Here is an 8,712-nt window from a genome sequence, read left to right on the forward strand (position 1 = left end):
TAAGATGGAAGCTGTCCACTTTGTCTCATCCTCAACTTGATCTAAAGACCTTGGGTTAACAACCTTGTTATGATTATCTTCAGTCTTCTGGATTCTTCAGAATCCTTGGTTTAAAGCGTCCTGATGAAATGGATGTCCAATGGTCCAGGGAAGATGATTTGTGTTTTTTAAATTAGAAAACAGGAATCCAAGGATTCCTAGGAGCTTACCGTGATACTATTATTCACAATATCTGATAAGGTCTTTAAATCAAATTTTGAGGGCAATCTACTTCTAGAAGACTAAATCTCTGGATTTTAGATCATTCAGAGGCTGCTTAGTAGGACGGGGAATAATATGGGGAGGCTTCTTGCACTTGCCGATGCTAAGACTGGGTTTGTGAAGCCACCGATAAGGAATTAACCTCCAAAATATACAGACAGCTCGTGCAGTTCAATATCAAAAAAACAACCCAATCAAAAAATGAGCGGAAGATCTAAATAGACATTTCTCCAAAGAAGACATACAGATGGGCAAAAAGCACATGAAAGGATATTCAACATCACTAATTATTAGAGAAATGCAAATCAAAAAAAAACTACAATGAGGTATCACCTCACACCAGTCAGAATGGCCATCATCAAAAAATCTACAAACAATACATGCCGGAGAGGGTGTGAAGAAAAGGGAACCCTCCTACACTGTTGGGAATGTAAATTGATACAGCCACTGTGGAGAACAGTACAGAGGTTCCTTAAAAAACTAAAAATAGAGCTACCATATGATCCAGCAATCCCACTCCTGGGCATCTACCCGGAGAAAACCATAATGCGAAATGATACATGCACTCCAATCTTCATCGCAGCACTATGGAAGCACCTAAATGTCCATCGACAGAGGACTGGATAAAGAAGATGTGGTACATATATAATATGGAATATTACTCAGTCATTAAAAAGAATGAAATAATGCCATTTGCAGCAATATGGATGGACCTAGAGATTATCATACTAAATGAAGTAAGTCAGACAGAGAAAGACAAATATCATATGATATTGCTTATATGTGGAATCTAAAAAAATGGTACAAATGGGCTTATTTATAAAACAGAAATAGAGTCACAGATGTAGAAAACAAACGGTTACCAGGGGGGGAAGGCCGAGGTGGGGGGGAGGGATAAAGTGGGAGTTTGGGATTGACATATACACAATAGTATATATAAAATTGATAACTAATAAGGATCTATTGTGTAGCACAGGGAACTCTTCTCAATACTCTGTAATGACCTATATGGGAAAAGAATCTAATAAAAGTGTATATATGTATATGTAAAACTGATTCACTTTGCTGTACAGCAGAAACTAACACAACATTGTAAATCAAGTATACTCCAATAAAAATTAAAAAAAAAAAAAAAGACTGGGTATGTGCAGGAGTCCCTTGTAGTGCTTGGCTATATCAACTTGCAACAGGGACTGAAAGTGACATTCTTACACGCAACAGTCTCTTAAAAATGTAAAAGGACAAAGCTGATGAATCCTGATAGTAGTTGACTTCACTGGCATTAAAGCTAACGAAATACCTTAGGCCAAGGGAAGTTGACTATCTCTGAAAGCATTGCTAATGTTAGTTTGAGAATTTCATTTATTTGCCCTACTTTTCCTGAAGATTGAGGATAAAGTTTTTGTTAATAAAAGCCAAGGCTTTGCAAAGTTCATTAGTAAAAGCCCCAGTGAAATGTGTGCCCTGTCATGGAGAGATGGGTTATATTTCCCCATATCAGAAACAAAAAAATCAAAATTTTCACAACCATCAAAGCCTTCCTTTCCAGCAAAAAAAAAGCCTCAATGCATCCTGGAGAATAAGCAACCAACTAATGACCAAAACATACTTGTTCCCAATTTCTGGGGGTAAATAGCATTGGAAGTATTCAAAGGAGCTTTGAGGCTCTGAGTCTTGTCCATGCCCCACCTTTACAGTCTTGCCAGGATTATGTTGCTGGCAAGTAAGACATACACTGGAAACATCCCTGGCAATACTCTTAAAATTACCTAGCCAATGAGGATTCAATATCATGGCCAGTTTAGATATGCTATTATGGGTAAAATAATGAAGCATTTTTTCTAAACTCCAGAAGATCATTTTGTATGACCAGAAAACAGCTTTGTGAACACAGTTATTTTCAAGCACTTAGTATTCTGATCTTCCCCAATGTTTTTTCTCTGAATCAGGGGCTTATCTTCAGCAATTAATAATGGCCTTTTTGAATCTCTTTGAGTGGTATGGGTGCAGTAGTTTTAGTTACTGCTGCTTGTTTAGTGTAGTGACCAGGTAGGTAATTATCAAGAGATTCTGGATCATTCTGCTTTGAATGAGTCTCCAGTTTTATTATGGCTAAATACTTAACTTGTTTTCATTTCTATGTGAGTGTCTGAAGAGATCAGCTCTTTGATTGGGGAGCATTGCCTCATCATGGCCTATCCTACAAGGTTACCTGCCCTCAGAGTAAATATTTGCTCTTTAACTCTTATGATTTGATTGTCTCAGGGGAGAGTGATTAACCATTTGGCAGATTCAACTTGATAGAAATTCATATTCTAACGGTGAATTTTGATCTATGATAATATAACCTGCTTAACATTTTTTTATTTCTTTTTTTCAAATTAATTTATTTTTGGCTGCGTTGGGTCTTCGTTGCTGCACGTGGGCTTTCTCTAGTTGCGGTGAGCGGGGGCTACTCCTTGTTGCGGTGCGTGGGCTTCTCGCTGTGGTGGCTTCTCTTGGTGCGGAGCACGGGCTCTAGGCGCACAGGCTTCAGTAGTTGTGGCACACAGGCTCAGTAGTTGCGGCACAAGTGCTCTAGAGCACAGACTCAGTAGTTGTGGCACGTGGGTTTAGTTGCTCCGCTGCATGTGGGATCTTCCCGGACCAGGGCTGAAACCCACATTCCCTGCATTGGCAGGTGAATTCTTAACCACTGCCCCACCAGGGGAATCCTTATTTCTTAATTTTAGGTACAAACAAATGAAATCAGGATTAACCAAGGGAATTTCAAAAAAAAAATTCTCCCATAAAGATCAAAAGATTATAAGATTCTTCTTCCTAAGGTAGAGAGTTGCTGGGTTCCAGGTTTTTTTTTTTTTTTAACTGTTCTTTTCATACTTTAAAAAAAACATTTTTTTTTTACTGTTCTTTTAATGTTCTGAGCATCCAGTTTCCAATGTGGGAAGTGGTGGTGGGTTCCCCCATACCTCCAACAAGGAATTCTCAAGCACCAGCAGGGAGTCCAAGAATTCAACTCAATTCTGACACTATCTGCCTGGAGATAGCATCAGATTCTATAGATTGAGGGCTCAATCCTACGAGACTGGCCTGCTGCATCCCCACGTAAGACTTTGGACACCAGTCACAAGCCCAGGTTATTACCTGTACTTCTGACCAAATGGCAATAAATCAGAGGTTCCCAAGACTCCATCCTTGGGTTTGAATAATTTGCTATAGAGGCCCACAGGACTCAGAGAAACATTTTATTTACTAGATTACCAGTTTATTATAAACTGGTGTATAACTCAGGAACAGCTAGATGGAAGAGATGCTTAAGACAGGTATGGGGAAAAGGTGTGGAGCTCCCATGCCTTCTCTGAGCCACTCTCCCAACACCTCCATGAGTTCACCAACCCAGAAGCTCTTCAAACCCTGTCCTTTTGCGTTTTTATGGAGGCTTCTTTACATAGGCATGATTGATTATACCTCTAGCTCCTTCCCCCCACCTCCAGAGGTCAGGGGGTGGGATTGAAAGTTCCAACCCTCTAATCACATGGTTGGTTCTCTTGGCAAACCAGCCCCCATCCTTAGGTGCTTTCCGAAAGTCACATCATTCATATAACAAAAGACAATTTTATCACTCTCAACACTTAGGAAATTCCAGAGGTTTTTGGAGCTGTGAGCCAAGAACTGTGGATGAAGAACAGATATATATGAGAAATATATTTTGGTCATCTGAATGACCAAATATATATTTCTTATAAATCATAATATCACAATTAGTCTCCTATTGGTAGACATTGGGCTATGTCTGGTCTTTTGTTATTAAGTAATAAAGCCATGAATTCCCTTGAATATTCCACACGTGTGCCAGTCGAACTAGAGGTGGATATGGCTTCAGGAATCGCTGGATCTGGGGCCAAAAAAAAAAAAAAAAATTGATGGCAGAGCCTGCTTCTCTGTCCAGCCCCAGCTCTCCTTGTTTGGCTTTAGTCACTAGCTGGCTCTTCCCACATTGCCTGGTGTGGGCTCTGTAGTCAGACTCTGCAAATTTAAATCTTGGATCTACCACTTACTGGTCATGTGATTTGTGGAAGTGCCTATATTTTCTATCTTTCAGGTGCTTCATTTTGAAAATGAAGGTAAAAATAATTACTATTTTATAGGATTATTTGAGGAATTAAATGAGATTATAAATGCAAATTACTAATACATATTTATTAGAGTTCCTGGAACATAGTAAGCACAAAATAAATATTAGCTTTATTATTGGTGGTGTTGTTTTTCTAAATGATTATTGAACCAATCACCATGACTAGGGTTAAATGCCCTTGAAGGAGAAAAATCAACCCTTCTAAACTATATGGATTGAGAATGGTAAAGTTTCTCAAAAGCTATGCTAGAAAAAATTTATATATGTATATATGTGTGTATGTACATATACATCCATACACACATATATCTAATACATCCTGTCATAATCACAGAATACAACATAAAACTAAAATCTGAATAAAGGTGTATAGAGAATGAAAGCAAATTTATCAGAAATGTAATAGTGATTATGTTTGAATGGTTGAATATTGGTACCTTTTTTCAATTCCTCTGTTTTAAAAAATGTTAACTATGTATTACGTTTTTAATAATAACATCACCAATAGTACATTCAATAAAATCTTGTTGGGTGCCTGTCAGCTAGGCACTCATCTGGGCATTAGGGATAGAGAAGTGAGCAAGAGACAAAAACTCCCTGCCCTGTGGAGCTCACATTCTAAAGGCAATAGCACTCTACTAAAAATTAAAAGAGAAGCAAAACTGGATTTGACAATAGAACTGTCAACACAATCTTAAATCTGCTACTTGCAGCTGTGTGACCTCCAGGGAGTCACTTAATGTCTCTGAGCCTCAGTATCCCGACCTAAGGGCAGGGATAAAAGACCTATGTAACAAGATGACTGTGACAACTAAGTAAAATAATGAGTATATGACTGCTCTGAAGTGTAAATCATTGTGCAAATATATAAGGTGTGATTACTGTGGACTCTTCTAAGAATAATACTGTCAAATTATTTTTTATGACAAATTGTGTCTCTAGGAAGTACTGAATGATGCAATATTTAAATCCTTTTTATTGAAATTGCTTAATAGCATGAAGAGCTAACTGAATGTAAAATTGTGTCTTAAGTTTTATGTGATGAGTAACCTGGACAATAAAATATCCAAGATCTCTTTTATTACTTAAAATTGGAAACAGGAAAGAACATTTGGATAACACTCATAGTGGAAGTTTTTATTATCTAGGAAAGATATCTAATTTTTACCACTCCTGAAAGTCATTTCCTAATTTCTGCCTAATTTGCTAAGAATTCTATTCAATTTAAGCTATAATGAATTCCTTTTGACTTAAGTATCGTTGAATACATAAAACGTTGCTTTTTCATTCTGCTTTTTGATTTTCACCAAATATAATTTTCAGTGATCTCAGGCAAGTAAAGAGTGCATGGAGTTACTTATGTTATGAATCACAGAATTTTATTATTAGAAGGAACATTAGGGAAGCTCTAATCTAACCCCTCATTTTGTGTTGAGAAAGTGAAGCTCCTGAAAAAGGAAGTCACTTTCACCCACAGCCAGTGAGGTTTCCACCTGGGCAGAGCCCTCAGCTGTAGGCTCCCTGTTAAGCACTGCCAGTTTAGGCCTTGTTCCAATTCAGCCCAGCCTCTCAACAGTTTATGCCCTTTTATAAGTTTCACCGCATCCCTGGGGCAGAGCCCCCTGTGATACAGGAAATGAAAACTTAACAGTTACACTGTTAGATAACATCAGTGGAGTTTTTTTTCCCCATAGAAATGTTAATATTTCTGGGGTTGAAGTTTTTAAAAGTTTGCCTAATAGAACTTGTCCTTCTTCTTGGTCTGAGTTGCATTAATTGTCACCCAATGCTCCCCCCCCTTTTTTTTTTAATTTAACCCTCTTTTTATTTATTTTTTTAACATCTTTATTGGAGTATAATTGTTTTACAATGTTGTGTTAGTTTCTGCTGTATAACAAAGTGAATCAGCTATACATATACATATATCCCCATATCCCCTCCCTCTTGCATCTCCCTCCCACCCTCCCTAGCCCACCCCCCTAGGTGGTCACAAAGCACTGAGCTGATCTCCCTGTGCTATGCGGCTGCTTCCCACTAGCTATCTAGTTTACATTTGGTAGTGTATATATGTCCATGCCGCTCTCTCACTTCGTCCCAGCTTACCCTTCCCCCTGCCCATGTCCTCAAGTCCATTCTCTACGTTTGCGTCTTTATTCTAGTGCTTCCCTTCTAACAATCGAGCTCTGGCATTCAAGAGCATGGCAATAAAACAGCTCACCCTCAACTCTCCTTTTAGGTTAGATTTGTATCTTCATTTAGAAGGAAATAAAAGGATAGCTTTCATACTATAAACTTTTATACTTACTTTTAAGGCAGCCCATGCCATTAGCTTATCACTAAGATTCTGGTTTGACCCAATACTCTTATTTGAAATCCCTCAAATCTATATATTAGAGACAGGAAAAATAAACAAAGCAAACAACAAAAGCTTCCAGTTTCACTCCTGACTGTTTACAATGGTGTAAGAAACCAGCGCTGGCCCGTTTCACAGCTCCCGCTGATACCACTGTAGCGTGGGAGACTCAGAGGTGCCCCAAAGAGACCTGCGCTGGCTTCATCCTGCTCTTGCTCTGCAAGAGCTGGCTTCTCTGGAAGTCCTCTGCATTATTCCACATGTGACCAAACCCACCAGCATCCTCTCTGATAAGCCCACCCTTCTTTTGTGTTGCTCGTGGCTCGTTCTTACTTTGAAGGATGGAGGATGTAGAGTTTCTGTTCCGTACCAGCTCTGGCATTTATCAAGCCTCATTGTCTTTAGCTTTGGCAAGCAATACTTTCAGTTTCACCCAGAGGCCTGCAAACAACTGGTACCTTGTAAGTTTCACACAGTTGTTATTAATGATTATTGCTCCTCAGCCCCTCAATAAGTAAGAGTGGGTCAGAACTTGTTTACCAGAAGAAAATAGACTTTGATTAGACGTGGAATGTCTTAAAGGGCAGTTAAAAGGAGAACTGATTTATAGGCCAATCTCTGATTTTAATGTTACTTTTGTTAATTGGTATATGCTATTTCTGAAGTCCTGCTCCAGGTATTTTTAATGATCAATGTTATTGCAAGTTGGAAACATGTAGGGGAGTAGAAATCTATCCTCCTGACCATCACATTTACCACTGAAATCTGAAATTTATATTTGCATGAAGTTTTGATCATTGAAAATACTTCTGAGAAATAATTATGACTATCGGTCAAAGTTTGCTAACTAATTTTGAAATTGTGCCAGTGACTGGAGGAGCCAAACAAAGGAAATATTGTAGAAAAAAGCCTTTCAGTAGCAATCAAAGAACAGCCTCTGTAACTTGCTGTGTGACCCTGGGCAACCTGCTTCATCATTCTGAGACTGTCTTGTTAGCTTTAAATTTAGGATGTTTGGATTAGCTGAGAGACCTCTTCTCGGATTAATTATCTATAGTGGTCTCTCTGTGGTTTTATGACTTGCTAGAAATTACTTGGTGTGGAGGGGTGAGATTGTTTCCACTCTGTTTCTGGGTTGTTGACAGGGTAAATTGTTCATTTTTCATCATTTGAGCCCATCTGCTTCATAACATTGCAGTTTTACAGCCCTTGTTTCAAGGCACCCACATTATCTATTTTGTAAATGTGGAGGATCACAGAATGTTTTTAATAAGTGAGGACTGAAACAGCAGGACCATTGCATAAGCTTCTTAGAACAGGCATGCGTTAAAGAAACTAATCACAGAAGCTCAAGTCATGACATTAAGCAGACCCAGAAGAGGGCCATTTACCTTTTGTTTGCAAACAGACATTTTTCGTTGGCCCTTGGTAGAGTATAAGGCTTGGATAACACATTTAAATGGTAAGGTTTGCCAGCTCCCGATACATAGATTATTACTAACACACACTTTTTCTTCCATTATCAAATTAATAAATTTTCTATGGTTATTTTGTGATATAGGCAATGGGAAGTCATTGAATTTTTAGTTTCAAAATGTGTGTGCTTTCCAAGACTGTGTTATAGCTGTGTTTTTCCGGGACTCCATTCTGGTTTATAAGTAGGCAAAGGCAGTACAAGAGGAAACCTTAGTAAGACTAATGTCAACAACAAAAAAAATTGAAGGCTAAGGTTTTCTTATCTGAAATCAGGTTTAGTTTCAATGCAATTTCCTCTTTTGATCCTGATGTCTGCAATGGTGTCAGCAACCTTGAGTTTATTTATGGCTCCTTGGTATAATCTAACTATGTGTGAAAGCCTGGTACCAGGCTTCCCTAAATGTCTGGGTGATAAAGGTCAGGCCAGAGCAGAATTATGGGGGGGAAGCAGCTACCTTTACTCTGTTCTGTTTGACCTAGCAATAAA

The sequence above is a fragment of the Balaenoptera acutorostrata genome, chromosome 5 (assembly GCF_949987535.1).
Source record: "Balaenoptera acutorostrata chromosome 5, mBalAcu1.1, whole genome shotgun sequence".
Classification (NCBI taxonomy): domain Eukaryota; kingdom Metazoa; phylum Chordata; class Mammalia; order Artiodactyla; family Balaenopteridae; genus Balaenoptera; species Balaenoptera acutorostrata.